The following is a 17,000-nucleotide window of genomic DNA, read 5'->3' on the forward strand; positions in this document are numbered from 1 at the left end:
TTACATGAAACACAAAGAAGACGGTCACGGCACTCAGCCCCGAACTGCACTTTCTCTCGTCCTTGGCGGGAAAGAAGGGGAGATGGAAGTCCTCAGGAATCTCCACCTCGGGACTCGAACCCGAGCTGGGAGGGAGACTGGAGACAGCTCGCCATGTCCTGCAGGCGTAAAGGGACGAGAGACATACGCACCTGTACACACATCTGCCTTAATCCTTTTTTGTTTTGAACCGGCCATCCTAACGGCAAGTTTAAAAACTGCAACTCTGTGCATGCCCAGGGGCGTTAAAATTACCCAGAAAGGTTATTTCACACCTTTCTTCTCTGTTAACAACTACAAGGGCCGTCACGGGGCAGAGGGGCTCGTGACAGACCCACATGGTATGCCTACCATCCCGCCGGCCCCCTGCACACTTACCCGCTGACCTTTCTGGATCCGGTCGTTCCTCGAGGTTGCAGGGTGGCGCAAATGAACGATGAAGCTCTGCATCCGCGTGAACGAGCTCGCTGAAAGAACGACACCTGGTTCGGAAGGGAAAATCCAGTTATTCCAAATGACAAGTACAAGCGGCTGTGAGAAGGGAGAAAAGCGGGACCAGGGGGTGGAATTAAAAGCAGTAGAAATCAGCCACAAACCCAGGTCCCCTTGAGGGTGGGAAGAAAAAGACAGCTCCCTCTCCTCTCCAGGGTGGATTAATAAAATCACAACGCAAATAAACTGGCCAGAGAGGCCTTCGCTGACAGATGGGCCCCATATAAATCACATAAATCAATAAGTAAATAAATAAATAAATAAATAAATAACACACACACGCACACATAAATACAGACATGCATGCACGCATACTTACATACATACATAAAAAATAAATCAAAGAAACAACCATGAAGAACTTCAAATAATTTAATGCAGTGAAAAGTGAGGGAGACGACTGCAAGGCCGCAACGCAATCGCAACGCAAACAAACGGGCCAGAGAGGCCTTGGCTGCCAGATGGGTGCTATATAAATTGCAGAACAAATAAATAAACCAACAAACCAACAAACCAACACATGCATCAATAAATACATGCGTGCATACTTACATACGTAAAAAATAAATAAAAGAAACAACCATGAAACACTTCAAATATTTTAATGCAGTGAAAAGTGAGGGAGACGAGTACAAGGCCGAGTCCCGCCCTGAATTTCCTATGGGGTTTGGAGGCAGAGGGAGGGAGCGAAATCCACCCAGACCCCCTTTAATCCTTTCCTTAAGGGCCAGCCTCATGGGGAGGAGACCAACTATAACTCTGCACATGCCCCGAAACTTGAAAAATCCCGAAGACCGCCTTTCCCACCTTGGATCAGATTCATCTCCTGAAGGACTACAAAGCCCATCATGGGTTGGGGGAGAAGGGTCCCAGAAGTCACCCCACCCTCCCCCACGGGCCTCCTTACCCAGCCGCCGTCCCCGGTAGGAGCGGGGCAGCGTCCACCGCAGGCCGGGCCTGCCACCGGCCTTGCAGCCGGAACAGCCTTTGGGTGCCGCAGGGGCAGGCCGGACAAATAATGGGGAGACACGTTGGGGAAGGAAAAGCGCGACGCACCAGCCTTTAGCGTCCCAGCGTCGCCATGGCAACGTGACAGGAAGGGGCGGGCCCAGAGGACCTGCTCTCCGAGTGCAAAGGGCTAGAAGGTCCCCATGGCGACCTGCAGGAAGAGGCGGGCCCTGAAGACCTGCCCTCTGATTTCCATTGGCTGGGAGCGGCTCCATGGCGACGCGACAGGAAGAGGCGGGCCCGGAGGACCTGCCCTCTGATTTCAGAAGGCTAGAACGGCTCCAGGGTGACTTTCAGGAAGAGGCGGGCCCAGAGGACCTGCCCTGTGAGTTCTGAAGGCTAGAACGTCAGCATGAAAGGCCCTCTGAGTCCAAACGTGCTAGACGGTGCCTCTACTCCCTTGGCCGGCCACTTCTCGGCTCCCTCTGCTGGCAGCCTCATGCCGGAGGACCCTAGCCATTTCAAACACCCCCCCAGGCTTCCCGGCTGTGGGAATTAAAAGCGCGGCTCCTAAACGGCTCCGGCTCCATGGGGGGGGGGTCATATCCTGAGAGGGACCGAGGAGGAGGAGGAGGAGGACGAGGTGGAGGTGGAGGAAGAAAAGGAAGGGCGCCTCGCTCTCCCAGGGACTGGGGAGGAGGAAACCTCCTCGTGTCTTTTTTTCCTGGTTCGTCTCCCAACGTTCAAGAGGACGACTGCAATTCAATGAACTTTCGGTGCTTGTCTATTTCACCTGCTTTTTATTAGTAACCCCCCTCCCCTTTTCTCCTTTATCAGCCACTTGTAAAGGTGGTTTTAGATATCTGTAACTTCTCATTTGAACTAAGTGTCCTTTCTTTAAATTAAAATATTTGTGTGCCTTAATAAGATTACTGCATGAAACGGTAATAAATAAATATAGTTATAAATTATTATTGTTGCAGTTATTGTTATTGTTCTTCTTATTATTATTATTCCTTTTTGCCCTACTGTCCACGCTGTAACAGGTGGCAATTTCTTTCTTTATTTCTTTATTCTATTTATACCCCGCCTATCTGGTCATTTCAACCACTCTAGGCGGCTGTTTAATTGGTACACTGTTTAATTGGAAAGCTACCAGATGTCTGCGCCTGGATCTTCTTTACCGTTGTCCACGTCCCGTAGCTGTGGGTCTTTATGATGGCAATTTTAATTCTATTTTAATCGCATTTTAATTGTATTTTAATCATTTTATATTTTATTGTATTGAATTTTAATTGTTGTAAGCCGCCCAGAGACCTTTGGGTAGAGTGGGAGGCATATTAAATAAATAAATAAATAAATAAATAAATAAATAAATAAATAAATAAATAAATAAATAAATAAATAAATAAATAAATAAATAAATAAATAAATAAATAAATAAATAAGAGAAGAAACTCATGGTCCCAAAGCCGTTTCCTGAAGTCTAAAAAGTAACACACGCGCTCACACAAAAGAGAATTCAGGTGGGGGGGGGAATGAGAATTTTCAGGTTTTATTGGCAACCCCTTTGCATATTCACCAGCCTGAACAGGGAAAAAGAAAAGGCCTCCTCTGCCTGCCAGATCACGGCGTAGGGCGAGAGGGTCCTCCAACCTTCCTTCGGCCCTGCTCCCCCCCCCCTGTGCACGCTGGAGGACACAAGAACAATAAAAGCCAGAAGAGGAGTAATAATAAAATAATAACTTACATGAAACACAAAGAAGACGGTCACGGCACTCAGCCCCGAACTGCACTTTCTCTCGTCCTTGGCGGGAAAGAAGGGGAGATGGAAGTCCTCAGGAATCTCCACCTCGGGACTCGAACCCGAGCTGGGAGGGAGACTGGAGACAGCTCGCCATGTCCTGCAGGCGTAAAGGGACGAGAGACATACGCACCTGTACACACATCTGCCTTAATCCTTTTTTGTTTTGAACCGGCCATCCTAACGGCAAGTTTAAAAACTGCAACTCTGTGCATGCCCAGGGGCGTTAAAATTACCCAGAAAGGTTATTTCACACCTTTCTTCTCTGTTAACAACTACAAGGGCCGTCACGGGGCAGAGGGGCTCGTGACAGACCCACATGGTATGCCTACCATCCCGCCGGCCCCCTGCACACTTACCCGCTGACCTTTCTGGATCCGGTCGTTCCTCGAGGTTGCAGGGTGGCGCAAATGAACGATGAAGCTCTGCATCCGCGTGAACGAGCTCGCTGAAAGAACGACACCTGGTTCGGAAGGGAAAATCCAGTTATTCCAAATGACAAGTACAAGCGGCTGTGAAAAGGGGGAGAAAAGCGGGACCAGGGGGTGGAATTAAAAGCAGTAGAAATCAGCCACAAACCCAGGTCCCCTTGATGGTGGGAAGAAAAAGACAGCTCCCTCTCCTCTCCAGGGTGGATTAATAAACTCACAACGCAAATAAACTGGCCAGAGAGGCCTTCGCTGACAGATGGGCGCCATATAAATCACATAAATCAATAAGTAAATAAATAAATAAATAAATAACACACACAAGCACACATAAATACAGACATGCATGCACGCATACTTACATACATACATAAAAAATAAATCAAAGAAACAACCACGAAGAACTTCAAATAATTTAATGCAGTGAAAAGTGTGGGAGACGACTGCAAGGCCGCAACGCAATCGCAACGCAAACAAACGGGCCAGAGAGGCCTTGGCTGCCAGATGGGTGCTATATAAATTGCAGAACAAATAAATAAACAAACAAACCAACAAACCAACACATGCATCAATACATACATGCGTGCATACTTACATACATAAAAAATAAATAAAAGAAACAACCATGAAACACTTCAAATATTTTAATGCAGTGAAAAGTGAGGGAGACGAGTACAAGGCCGAGTCCCGCCCTGAATTTCCTATGGGGTTTGGAGGCAGAGGGAGGGAGCGAAATCCACCCAGACCCCCTTTAATCCTTTCCTTAAGGGCCAGCCTCATGGGGAGGAGACCAACTGTAACTCTGCACATGCCCCGAAACTTGAAAAATCCTGAAGACCGCCTTTCCCACCTTGGATCAGATTCATCTCCTGAAGGACTACAAAGCCCATCATGGGTTGGGGGAGAAGGGTCCCAGCAGTCACCCCACCCTCCCCCACGGGCCTCCTTACCCAGCCGCCGTCCCCGGTAGGAGCGGGGCAGCGTCCACCGCAGGCCGGGCCTGCCACCGGCCTTGCAGCCGGAACAGTCTTTGGGTGCCGCAGGGGCAGGCCGGACAAATAATGGGGAGACACGGTGGGGAAGGAAAAGCGCGACGCACCGGCCTTTAGCGTCCTAGCGTCGCCATGGCAACGCGACAGGAAGGGGCGGGCCCGGAGGACCTGCTCTCCGAGTGCAAAGGGCTAGAAGGTCCCCATGGCGACCTGCAGGAAGAGGCGGGCCCTGAAGACCTGCCCTGTGAGTTCTGAAGGCTAGAACGTCAGCATGAAAGGCCCTCTGAGTCCAAGCGTGCTAGACGGTGCCACTACTCCCTTGGCCGGCCACTTCTCGGCTCCCTCTGCTGGCAGCCTCATGCCGGAGGACCCTAGCCATTTCAAACACCCCCCCAGGCTTCCCAGCTGTGGGAATTAAAAGCTCGGCTCCTAAACGGCTCCTGCTCCATGGCGGGGGGGGGTCATATCCTGAGAGGGACCGAGGAGGAGGAGGAGGAGGACGAGGTGGAGGTGGAGGAAGAAAAGGAAGGGCGCCTCGCTCTCCCAGGGACTGGGGAGGAGGAAACCTCCTCGTGTCTTTTTTTCCTGGTTCGTCTCCCAACGTTCAAGAGGACGACTGCAATTCAATGAACTTTCGGTGCTTGTCTATTTCACCTGCTTTTTATTAGTAACCCCCCTCCCCTTTTCTCCTTTATCAGCCACTTGTAAAGGTGGTTTTAGATATCTGTAATTTCTCATTTGAACTAAGTGTCCATTCTTTAAATTAAAATATTTGTGTGCCTTAATAAGATTACTGCATGAAACGGTAATAAATAAATATAGTTATAAATGATTATTATTGTTGCAGTTATTGTTATTGTTCTTCTTATTATTATTGCTTTTTGCCCTACTGTCCACGCTGTAACAGGTGGCAATTTATTTCTTTATTTCTTTATTCTATTTATACCCCACCTATCTCGTCATTTCAACCACTCTAGGCGGCTGTTTAATTGGTACACTGTTTAACTGGAAAGCTACCAGATGTCTGCGCCTGGATCTTCTTTACCGTTGTCCACGTCCCGTAGCTGTGGGTCTTTATGATGGCAATTTTAATTGTATTTTAATCATTTTATATTTTATTGTATTGAATTTTAATTGTTGTAAGCCGCCCAGAGACCTTTGGGTAGAGTGGGAGGCATATTAAATAAATAAATAAATAAATAAATAAATAAATAGATAGATAGATAGATAGATAGATAGATAGATAGATAGATAGATAGATAGATAGATAGATAGATAGATAGATAGATAGATAGATAGATAGATAGATAGAGAAGAAACTCATGGTCCCAAAGCCGTTTCCTGAAGTCTAAAATGTAACACACCCGCTCACACAAAAGAGAATGCAGGTGGGGGGGGGAATGAGAATTTTCAGGTTTTATTGGCAACCCCTTTGCATATTCACTGCCTGAACAGGGAAAAAGAAAAGGCCTCCTCTGCCTGCCAGATCACGGAGTAGGGCGAGAGGGTCCTCCAACCTTCCTTCGGCCCTGCTCCCCCCCCCCGTGCACGCTGGAGGAGACAAGAACAATAAAAGCCAGAAGAGGAGTAATAATAAAATAATAACTTACATGAAACACAAAGAAGACGGTCACGGCACTCAGCCCCGAACTGCACTTTCTCTCGTCCTTGGCGGGAAAGAAGGGGAGATGGAAGTCCTCAGGAATCTCCACCTCGGGACTCGAACCCGAGCTGGGAGGGAGACTGGAGACAGCTCGCCATGTCCTGCAGGCGTAAAGGGACGAGAGACATACGCACCTGTACACACATCTGCCTTAATCCTTTTTTGTTTTGAACCGGCCATCCTAACGGCAAGTTTAAAAACTGCAACTCTGTGCATGCCCAGGGGCGTTAAAATTACCCAGAAAGGTTATTTCACACCTTTCTTCTCTGTTAACAACTACAAGGGCCGTCACGGGGCAGAGGGGCTCGTGACAGACCCACATGGTATGCCTACCATCCCGCCGGCCCCCTGCACACTTACCCGCCGACCTTTCTGGATCCGGTCGTTCCTCGAGGTTGCAGGGTGGCGCAAATGAACGATGAAGCTCTGCATCCGCGTGAACGAGCTCGCTGAAAGAACGACACCTGGTTCGGAAGGGAAAATCCAGTTATTCCAAATGACAAGTACAAGCGGCTGTGAAAAGGGGGAGAAAAGCGGGACCAGGGGGTGGAATTAAAAGCAGTAGAAATCAGCCACAAACCCAGGTCCCCTTGATGGTGGGAAGAAAAAGACAGCTCCCTCTCCTCTCCAGGGTGGATTAATAAACTCACAACGCAAATAAACTGGCCAGAGAGGCCTTCGCTGACAGATGGGCGCCATATAAATCACATAAATCAATAAGTAAATAAATAAATAAATAAATAACACACACAAGCACACATAAATACAGACATGCATGCACGCATACTTACATACATACATAAAAAATAAATCAAAGAAACAACCACGAAGAACTTCAAATAATTTAATGCAGTGAAAAGTGTGGGAGACGACTGCAAGGCCGCAACGCAATCGCAACGCAAACAAACGGGCCAGAGAGGCCTTGGCTGCCAGATGGGTGCTATATAAATTGCAGAACAAATAAATAAACAAACAAACCAACAAACCAACACATGCATCAATACATACATGCGTGCATACTTACATACATAAAAAATAAATAAAAGAAACAACCATGAAACACTTCAAATATTTTAATGCAGTGAAAAGTGAGGGAGACGAGTACAAGGCCGAGTCCCGCCCTGAATTTCCTATGGGGTTTGGAGGCAGAGGGAGGGAGCGAAATCCACCCAGACCCCCTTTAATCCTTTCCTTAAGGGCCAGCCTCATGGGGAGGAGACCAACTGTAACTCTGCACATGCCCCGAAACTTGAAAAATCCTGAAGACCGCCTTTCCCACCTTGGATCAGATTCATCTCCTGAAGGACTACAAAGCCCATCATGGGTTGGGGGAGAAGGGTCCCAGCAGTCACCCCACCCTCCCCCACGGGCCTCCTTACCCAGCCGCCGTCCCCGGTAGGAGCGGGGCAGTGTCCACCGCAGGCCGGGCCTGCCACCGGCCTTGCAGCCGGAACAGCCTTTGGGTGCCGCAGGGGCAGGCCGGACAAATAATGGGGAGACACGGTGGGGAAGGAAAAGCGCGACGCACCGGCCTTTAGCGTCCCAGCGTCGCCATGGCAACGCGAAAGGAAGGGGCGGGCCCGGAGGACCTGCTCTCCGAGTGCAAAGGGCTAGAAGGTCCCCATGGCGACCTGCAGGAAGAGGCGGGCCCTGAAGACCTGCCCTGTGAGTTCTGAAGGCTAGAACGTCAGCATGAAAGGCCCTCTGAGTCCAAGCGTGCTAGACGGTGCCACTACTCCCTTGGCCGGCCACTTCTCGGCTCCCTCTGCTGGCAGCCTCATGCCGGAGGACCCTAGCCATTTCAAACACCCCCCCAGGCTTCCCGGCTGTGGGAATTAAAAGCTCGGCTCCTAAACGGCTCCTGCTCCATGGCGGGGGGGGGGGTCATATCCTGAGAGGGACCGAGGAGGAGGAGGAGGAGGACGAGGTGGAGGTGGAGGAAGAAAAGGAAGGGCGCCTCGCTCTCCCAGGGACTGGGGAGGAGGAAACCTCCTCGTGTCTTTTATTCCTGATTCGTCTCCCAACGTTCAAGAGGACGACTGCAATTCAATGAACTTTCGGTGCTTGTCTATTTCACCTGCTTTTTATTAGTAACCCCCCTCCCCTTTTCTCCTTTATCAGCCACTTGTAAAGGTGGTTTTAGATATCTGTAATTTCTCATTTGAACTAAGTGTCCATTCTTTAAATTAAAATATTTGTGTGCCTTAATAAGATTACTGCATGAAACGGTAATAAATAAATATAGTTATAAATGATTATTATTGTTGCAGTTATTGTTATTGTTCTTCTTATTATTATTATTGCTTTTTGCCCTACTGTCCACGCTGTAACAGGTGGCAATTTATTTCTTTATTTCTTTATTCTATTTATACCCCACCTATCTGGTCATTTCAACCACTCTAGGTGGCTGTTTCATTGGTACACTGTTTAACTGGAAAGCTACCAGATGTCTGCGCCTGGATCTTCTTTACCGTTGTCCACGTCCCGTAGCTGTGGGTCTTTATGATGGCAATTTTAATTGTATTTTAATCGCATTTTAATTGTATTTTAATCATTTTATATTGTATTGTATTGAATTTTAATTGTTGTAAGCCGCCCAGAGACCTTTGGGTAGAGTGGGAGGCATATTGAATAAATAAATAAATAAATAAATAAATAAATAAATAAATAAATAAATAAATAAATAAATAAATAAATAAATAAATAAATAAATAAATAAATAAATAAATAAATAAATTAAAATAAAATAAAATAAAATAAAATAAAATAAAATAAAATAAAATAAAATAAAATAAAATAAAATAAGAAACTCATGGTCCCAAAGTCGTTTCCTGAAGTCTAAAATGTAACACACCCGCTCACACAAAAGAGAATGCAGGTGGGGGGGGGAATGAGAATTTTCAGGTTTTATTGGCAACCCCTTTGCATATTCACCGCCTGAACAGGGAAAAAGAAAAGGCCTCCTCTGCCTGCCAGATCACGGAGTAGGGCGAGAGGGTCCTCCAACCTTCCTTCGGCCCTGCTCCCCCCCCCCCCCTGTGCACGCTGGAGGAGACAAGAACAATAAAAGCCAGAAGAGGAGTAATAATAAAATAATAACTTACATGAAACACAAAGAAGACGGTCACGGCACTCAGCCCCGAACTGCACTTTCTCTCGTCCTTGGCGGGAAAGAAGGGGAGATGGAAGTCCTCTGGAATCTCCACCTCGGGACTCGAACCCGAGCTGGGAGGGAGACTGGAGACAGCTCGCCATGTCCTGCAGGCGTAAAGGGACGAGAGACATACGCACCTGTACACACATCTGCCTTAATCCTTTTTTGTTTTGAACCGGCCATCCTAACGGCAAGTTTAAAAACTGCAACTCTGTGCATGCCCAGGGGCGTTAAAATTACCCAGAAAGGTTATTATTTCACACCTTTCTTCTCTGTTAACAACTACAAGGGCCGTCACGGGGCAGAGGGGCTCGTGACAGACCCACATGGTATGCCTACCATCCCGCCGGCCCCCTGCACACTTACCCGCCGACCTTTCTGGATCCGGTCGTTCCTCGAGGTTGCAGGGTGGCGCAAATGAACGATGAAGCTCTGCATCCGCGTGAACGAGCTCGCTGAAAGAACGACACCTGGTTCGGAAGGGAAAATCCAGTTATTCCAAATGACAAGTACAAGCGGCTGTGAAAAGGGGGAGAAAAGCGGGACCAGGGGGTGGAATTAAAAGCAGTAGAAATCAGCCACAAACCCAGGTCCCCTTGATGGTGGGAAGAAAAAGACAGCTCCCTCTCCTCTCCAGGGTGGATTAATAAACTCACAACGCAAATAAACTGGCCAGAGAGGCCTTCGCTGACAGATGGGCGCCATATAAATCACATAAATCAATAAGTAAATAAATAAATAAATAAATAACACACACAAGCACACATAAATACAGACATGCATGCACGCATACTTACATACATACATAAAAAATAAATCAAAGAAACAACCACGAAGAACTTCAAATAATTTAATGCAGTGAAAAGTGTGGGAGACGACTGCAAGGCCGCAACGCAATCGCAACGCAAACAAACGGGCCAGAGAGGCCTTGGCTGCCAGATGGGTGCTATATAAATTGCAGAACAAATAAATAAACAAACAAACCAACAAACCAACACATGCATCAATACATACATGCGTGCATACTTACATACATAAAAAATAAATAAAAGAAACAACCATGAAACACTTCAAATATTTTAATGCAGTGAAAAGTGAGGGAGACGAGTACAAGGCCGAGTCCCGCCCTGAATTTCCTATGGGGTTTGGAGGCAGAGGGAGGGAGCGAAATCCACCCAGACCCCCTTTAATCCTTTCCTTAAGGGCCAGCCTCATGGGGAGGAGACCAACTGTAACTCTGCACATGCCCCGAAACTTGAAAAATCCTGAAGACCGCCTTTCCCACCTTGGATCAGATTCATCTCCTGAAGGACTACAAAGCCCATCATGGGTTGGGGGAGAAGGGTCCCAGCAGTCACCCCACCCTCCCCCACGGGCCTCCTTACCCAGCCGCCGTCCCCGGTAGGAGCGGGGCAGCGTCCACCGCAGGCCGGGCCTGCCACCGGCCTTGCAGCCGGAACAGCCTTTGGGTGCCGCAGGGGCAGGCCGGACAAATAATGGGGAGACACGGTGGGGAAGGAAAAGCGCGACGCACCGGCCTTTAGCGTCCCAGCGTCGCCATGGCAACGCGACAGGAAGGGGCGGGCCCGGAGGACCTGCTCTCCGAGTGCAAAGGGCTAGAAGGTCCCCATGGCGACCTGCAGGAAGAGGCGGGCCCTGAAGACCTGCCCTGTGAGTTCTGAAGGCTAGAACGTCAGCATGAAAGGCCCTCTGAGTCCAAGCGTGCTAGACGGTGCCACTACTCCCTTGGCCGGCCACTTCTCGGCTCCCTCTGCTGGCAGCCTCATGCCGGAGGACCCTAGCCATTTCAAACACCCCCCCAGGCTTCCCGGCTGTGGGAATTAAAAGCTCGGCTCCTAAACGGCTCCTGCTCCATGGCGGGGGGGGGGGTCATATCCTGAGAGGGACCGAGGAGGAGGAGGAGGAGGACGAGGTGGAGGTGGAGGAAGAAAAGGAAGGGCGCCTCGCTCTCCCAGGGACTGGGGAGGAGGGAACCTCCTCGTGTCTTTTTTTCCTGATTCGTCTCCCAACGTTCAAGAGGACGACTGCAATTCAATGAACTTTCGGTGCTTGTCTATTTCACCTGCTTTTTATTAGTAACCCCCCTCCCCTTTTCTCCTTTATCAGCCACTTGTAAAGGTGGTTTTAGATATCTGTAATTTCTCATTTGAACTAAGTGTCCATTCTTTAAATTAAAATATTTGTGTGCCTTAATAAGATTACTGCATGAAACGGTAATAAATAAATATAGTTATAAATGATTATTATTGTTGCAGTTATCGTTATTGTTCTTCTTATTATTATTATTGCTTTTTGCCCTACTGTCCACGCTGTAACAGGTGGCAATTTATTTCTTTATTTCTTTATTCTATTTATAGCCCACCTATCTGGTCATTTCAACCACTCTAGGTGGCTGTTTAATTGGTACACTGTTTAACTGGAAAGCTACCAGATGTCTGCGCCTGGATCTTCTTTACCGTTGTCCACGTCCCGTAGCTGTGGGTCTTTATGATGGCAATTTTAATTGTATTTTAATCGCATTTTAATTGTATTTTAATCATTTTATATTGTATTGTATTGAATTTTAATTGTTGTAAGCCGCCCAGAGACCTTTGGGTAGAGTGGGAGGCATATTGAATAAATAAATAAATAAATAAATAAATAAATAAATAAATAAATAAATAAATAAATAAATAAGAGAAGAAACTCATGGTCCCAAAGTCGTTTCCTGAAGTCTAAAATGTAACACACGCGCTCACACAAAAGAGAATGCAGGTGGGGGGGAAATGAGAATTTTCAGGTTTTATTGGCAACCCCTTTGCATATTCACCGCCTGAACAGGGAAAAAGAAAAGGCCTCCTCTGCCTGCCAGATCACGGAGTAGGGCGAGAGGGTCCTCCAACCTTCCTTCGGCCCTGCTCCCCCCCCCCCCCGTGCACGCTGGAGGAGACAAGAACAATAAAAGCCAGAAGAGGAGTAATAATAAAATAATAACTTACATGAAACACAAAGAAGACGGTCACGGCACTCAGCCCCGAACTGCACTTTCTCTCGTCCTTGGCGGGAAAGAAGGGGAGATGGAAGTCCTCTGGAATCTCCACCTCGGGACTCGAACCCGAGCTGGGAGGGAGACTGGAGACAGCTCGCCATGTCCTGCAGGCGTAAAGGGACGAGAGACATACGCACCTGTACACACATCTGCCTTAATCCTTTTTTGTTTTGAACCGGCCATCCTAACGGCAAGTTTAAAAACTGCAACTCTGTGCATGCCCAGGGGCGTTAAAATTACCCAGAAAGGTTATTTCACACCTTTCTTCTCTGTTAACAACTACAAGGGCCGTCACGGGGCAGAGGGGCTCGTGACAGACCCACATGGTATGCCTACCATCCCGCCGGCCCCCTGCACACTTACCCGCCGACCTTTCTGGATCCGGTCGTTCCTCGAGGTTGCAGGGTGGCGCAAATGAACGATGAAGCTCTGCATCCGCGTGAACGAGCTCGCTGAAAGAACGACACCTGGTTCGGAAGGGAAAATCCAGTTATTCCAAATGACAAGTACAAGCGGCTGTGAAAAGGGGGAGAAAAGCGGGACCAGGGGGTGGAATTAAAAGCAGTAGAAATCAGCCACAAACCCAGGTCCCCTTGATGGTGGGAAGAAAAAGACAGCTCCCTCTCCTCTCCAGGGTGGATTAATAAACTCACAACGCAAATAAACTGGCCAGAGAGGCCTTCGCTGACAGATGGGCGCCATATAAATCACATAAATCAATAAGTAAATAAATAAATAAATAAATAACACACACAAGCACACATAAATACAGACATGCATGCACGCATACTTACATACATACATAAAAAATAAATCAAAGAAACAACCACGAAGAACTTCAAATAATTTAATGCAGTGAAAAGTGTGGGAGACGACTGCAAGGCCGCAACGCAATCGCAACGCAAACAAACGGGCCAGAGAGGCCTTGGCTGCCAGATGGGTGCTATATAAATTGCAGAACAAATAAATAAACAAACAAACCAACAAACCAACACATGCATCAATACATACATGCGTGCATACTTACATACATAAAAAATAAATAAAAGAAACAACCATGAAACACTTCAAATATTTTAATGCAGTGAAAAGTGAGGGAGACGAGTACAAGGCCGAGTCCCGCCCTGAATTTCCTATGGGGTTTGGAGGCAGAGGGAGGGAGCGAAATCCACCCAGACCCCCTTTAATCCTTTCCTTAAGGGCCAGCCTCATGGGGAGGAGACCAACTGTAACTCTGCACATGCCCCGAAACTTGAAAAATCCTGAAGACCGCCTTTCCCACCTTGGATCAGATTCATCTCCTGAAGGACTACAAAGCCCATCATGGGTTGGGGGAGAAGGGTCCCAGCAGTCACCCCACCCTCCCCCACGGGCCTCCTTACCCAGCCGCCGTCCCCGGTAGGAGCGGGGCAGCGTCCACCGCAGGCCGGGCCTGCCACCGGCCTTGCAGCCGGAACAGCCTTTGGGTGCCGCAGGGGCAGGCCGGACAAATAATGGGGAGACACGGTGGGGAAGGAAAAGCGCGACGCACCGGCCTTTAGCGTCCCAGCGTCGCCATGGCAACGCGACAGGAAGGGGCGGGCCCGGAGGACCTGCTCTCCGAGTGCAAAGGGCTAGAAGGTCCCCATGGCGACCTGCAGGAAGAGGCGGGCCCTGAAGACCTGCCCTGTGAGTTCTGAAGGCTAGAACGTCAGCATGAAAGGCCCTCTGAGTCCAAGCGTGCTAGACGGTGCCACTACTCCCTTGGCCGGCCACTTCTCGGCTCCCTCTGCTGGCAGCCTCATGCCGGAGGACCCTAGCCATTTCAAACACCCCCCCAGGCTTCCCGGCTGTGGGAATTAAAAGCTCGGCTCCTAAACGGCTCCTGCTCCATGGCGGGGGGGGGGGGGTCATATCCTGAGAGGGACCGAGGAGGAGGAGGAGGAGGACGAGGTGGAGGTGGAGGAAGAAAAGGAAGGGCGCCTCGCTCTCCCAGGGACTGGGGAGGAGGGAACCTCCTCGTGTCTTTTTTTCCTGATTCGTCTCCCAACGTTCAAGAGGACGACTGCAATTCAATGAACTTTCGGTGCTTGTCTATTTCACCTGCTTTTTATTAGTAACCCCCCTCCCCTTTTCTCCTTTATCAGCCACTTGTAAAGGTGGTTTTAGATATCTGTAATTTCTCATTTGAACTAAGTGTCCATTCTTTAAATTAAAATATTTGTGTGCCTTAATAAGATTACTGCATGAAACGGTAATAAATAAATATAGTTATAAATGATTATTATTGTTGCAGTTATCGTTATTGTTCTTCTTATTATTATTATTGCTTTTTGCCCTACTGTCCACGCTGTAACAGGTGGCAATTTATTTCTTTATTTCTTTATTCTATTTATACCCCACCTATCTGGTCATTTCAACCACTCTAGGTGGCTGTTTAATTGGTACACTGTTTAACTGGAAAGCTACCAGATGTCTGCGCCTGGATCTTCTTTACCGTTGTCCACGTCCCGTAGCTGTGGGTCTTTATGATGGCAATTTTAATTCTATTTTAATCGCATTTTAATTGTATTTTAATCATTTTATATTTTATTGTATTGAATTTTAATTGTTGTAAGCCGCCCAGAGACCTTTGGGTAGAGTGGGAGGCATATTAAATAAATAAATAAATAAATAAATAAATAAATAAATAAATAAATAAATAAATAAATAAATAAATAAATAAATAAATAAATAAATAAATAAATAAATAAATAAATAAATAAATAAATAAATAAATAAATAAATAAATAAGAGAAGAAACTCATGGTCCTAAAGCCGTTTCCTGAAGTCTAAAAAGTAACACACGCGCTCACACAAAAGAGAATTCAGGTGGGGGGGGGAATGAGAATTTTCAGGTTTTATTGGCAACCCCTTTGCATATTCACCAGCCTGAACAGGGAAAAAGAAAAGGCCTCCTCTGCCTGCCAGATCACGGCGTAGGGCGAGAGGGTCCTCCAACCTTCCTTCGGCCCTGCTCCCCCCCCCTGTGCACGCTGGAGGACACAAGGACAATAAAAGCCAGAAGAGGAGTAATAATAAAATAATAACTTACATGAAACACAAAGAAGACGGTCACGGCACTCAGCCCCGAACTCCACTTTCTCTCGTCCTTGGCGGGAAAGAAGGGGAGATGGAAGTCCTCAGGAATCTCCACCTCGGGACTCGAACCCGAGCTGGGAGGGAGACTGGAGACAGCTCGCCATGTCCTGCAGGCGTAAAGGGACGAGAGACATACGCACCTGTACACACATCTGCCTTAATCCTTTTTTGTTTTGAACCGGCCATCCTAACGGCAAGTTTTAAAACTGCAACTCTGTGCATGCCCAGGGGCGTTAAAATTACCCAGAAAGGTTATTATTTCACACCTTTCTTCTCTGTTAACAACTACAAGGGCCGTCACGGGGCAGAGGGGCTCGTGACAGACCCACATGGTATGCCTACCATCCCGCCGGCCCCCTGCACACTTACCCGCCGACCTTTCTGGATCCGGTCGTTCCTCGAGGTTGCAGGGTGGCGCAAATGAACGATGAAGCTCTGCATCCGCGTGAACGAGCTCGCTGAAAGAACGACACCTGGTTCGGAAGGGAAAATCCAGTTATTCCAAATGACAAGTACAAGCGGCTGTGAGAAGGGGGAGAAAAGCGGGACCAGGGGGTGGAATTAAAAGCAGTAGAAATCAGCCACAAACCCAGGTCCCCTTGAGGGTGGGAAGAAAAAGACAGCTCCCTCTCCTCTCCAGGGTGGATTAATAAAATCACAACGCAAATAAACTGGCCAGAGAGGCCTTCGCTGACAGATGGGCCCCATATAAATCACATAAATCAATAAGTAAATAAATAAATAAATAAATAAATAACACACACACGCACACATAAATACAGACATGCATGCACGCATACTTACATACATACATAAAAAATAAATCAAAGAAACAACCATGAAGAACTTCAAATAATTTAATGCAGTGAAAAGTGAGGGAGACGACTGCAAGGCCGCAACGCAATCGCAACGCAAACAAACGGGCCAGAGAGGCCTTGGCTGCCAGATGGGTGCTATATAAATTGCAGAACAAATAAATAAACCAACAAACCAACAAACCAACACATGCATCAATAAATACATGCGTGCATACTTACATACGTAAAAAATAAATAAAAGAAACAACCATGAAACACTTCAAATATTTTAATGCAGTGAAAAGTGAGGGAGACGAGTACAAGGCCGAGTCCCGCCCTGAATTTCCTATGGGGTTTGGAGGCAGAGGGAGGGAGCGAAATCCACCCAGACCCCCTTTAATCCTTTCCTTAAGGGCCAGCCTCATGGGGAGGAGACCAACTATAACTCTGCACATGCCCCGAAACTTGAAAAATCCCGAAGACCGCCTTTCCCACCTTGGATCAGATTCATCTC

The 17,000-nt window shown here is 47.6% G+C and overlaps 5 long non-coding RNA genes across 5 annotated transcripts; all 5 read right to left on the minus strand.

The window, feature by feature from the left end:
- LOC144584121 (uncharacterized) lies at positions 1–522 on the minus strand. Its single transcript, XR_013538195.1, has 2 exons — positions 418–522; positions 1–158 (listed from the first exon to the last, which is right to left on the minus strand). It is a non-coding gene; the product is annotated as an uncharacterized LOC144584121 (long non-coding RNA).
- Positions 523–3,018: 2,496 nt separating this feature from the next.
- On the minus strand, positions 3,019–4,670 carry LOC144584122 (uncharacterized). Its single transcript, XR_013538196.1, has 2 exons — positions 3,643–4,670; positions 3,019–3,383 (listed from the first exon to the last, which is right to left on the minus strand). It is a non-coding gene; the product is annotated as an uncharacterized LOC144584122 (long non-coding RNA).
- A 1,639-nt stretch (positions 4,671–6,309) lies between these two features.
- Positions 6,310–6,830, minus strand: LOC144584123 (uncharacterized). Its single transcript, XR_013538197.1, has 2 exons — positions 6,727–6,830; positions 6,310–6,467 (listed from the first exon to the last, which is right to left on the minus strand). It is a non-coding gene; the product is annotated as an uncharacterized LOC144584123 (long non-coding RNA).
- A 2,636-nt stretch (positions 6,831–9,466) lies between these two features.
- On the minus strand, positions 9,467–9,990 carry LOC144584124 (uncharacterized). The gene is made up of 2 exons (XR_013538198.1): positions 9,887–9,990; positions 9,467–9,624 (listed from the first exon to the last, which is right to left on the minus strand). It is a non-coding gene; the product is annotated as an uncharacterized LOC144584124 (long non-coding RNA).
- A 2,317-nt stretch (positions 9,991–12,307) lies between these two features.
- On the minus strand, positions 12,308–13,960 carry LOC144584125 (uncharacterized). The gene is made up of 2 exons (XR_013538199.1): positions 12,933–13,960; positions 12,308–12,673 (listed from the first exon to the last, which is right to left on the minus strand). It is a non-coding gene; the product is annotated as an uncharacterized LOC144584125 (long non-coding RNA).
- Positions 13,961–17,000: the final 3,040 nt, after the last annotated feature.

This window comes from Pogona vitticeps, chromosome 8, assembly GCF_051106095.1.
Source record: "Pogona vitticeps strain Pit_001003342236 chromosome 8, PviZW2.1, whole genome shotgun sequence".
Classification (NCBI taxonomy): domain Eukaryota; kingdom Metazoa; phylum Chordata; class Lepidosauria; order Squamata; family Agamidae; genus Pogona; species Pogona vitticeps.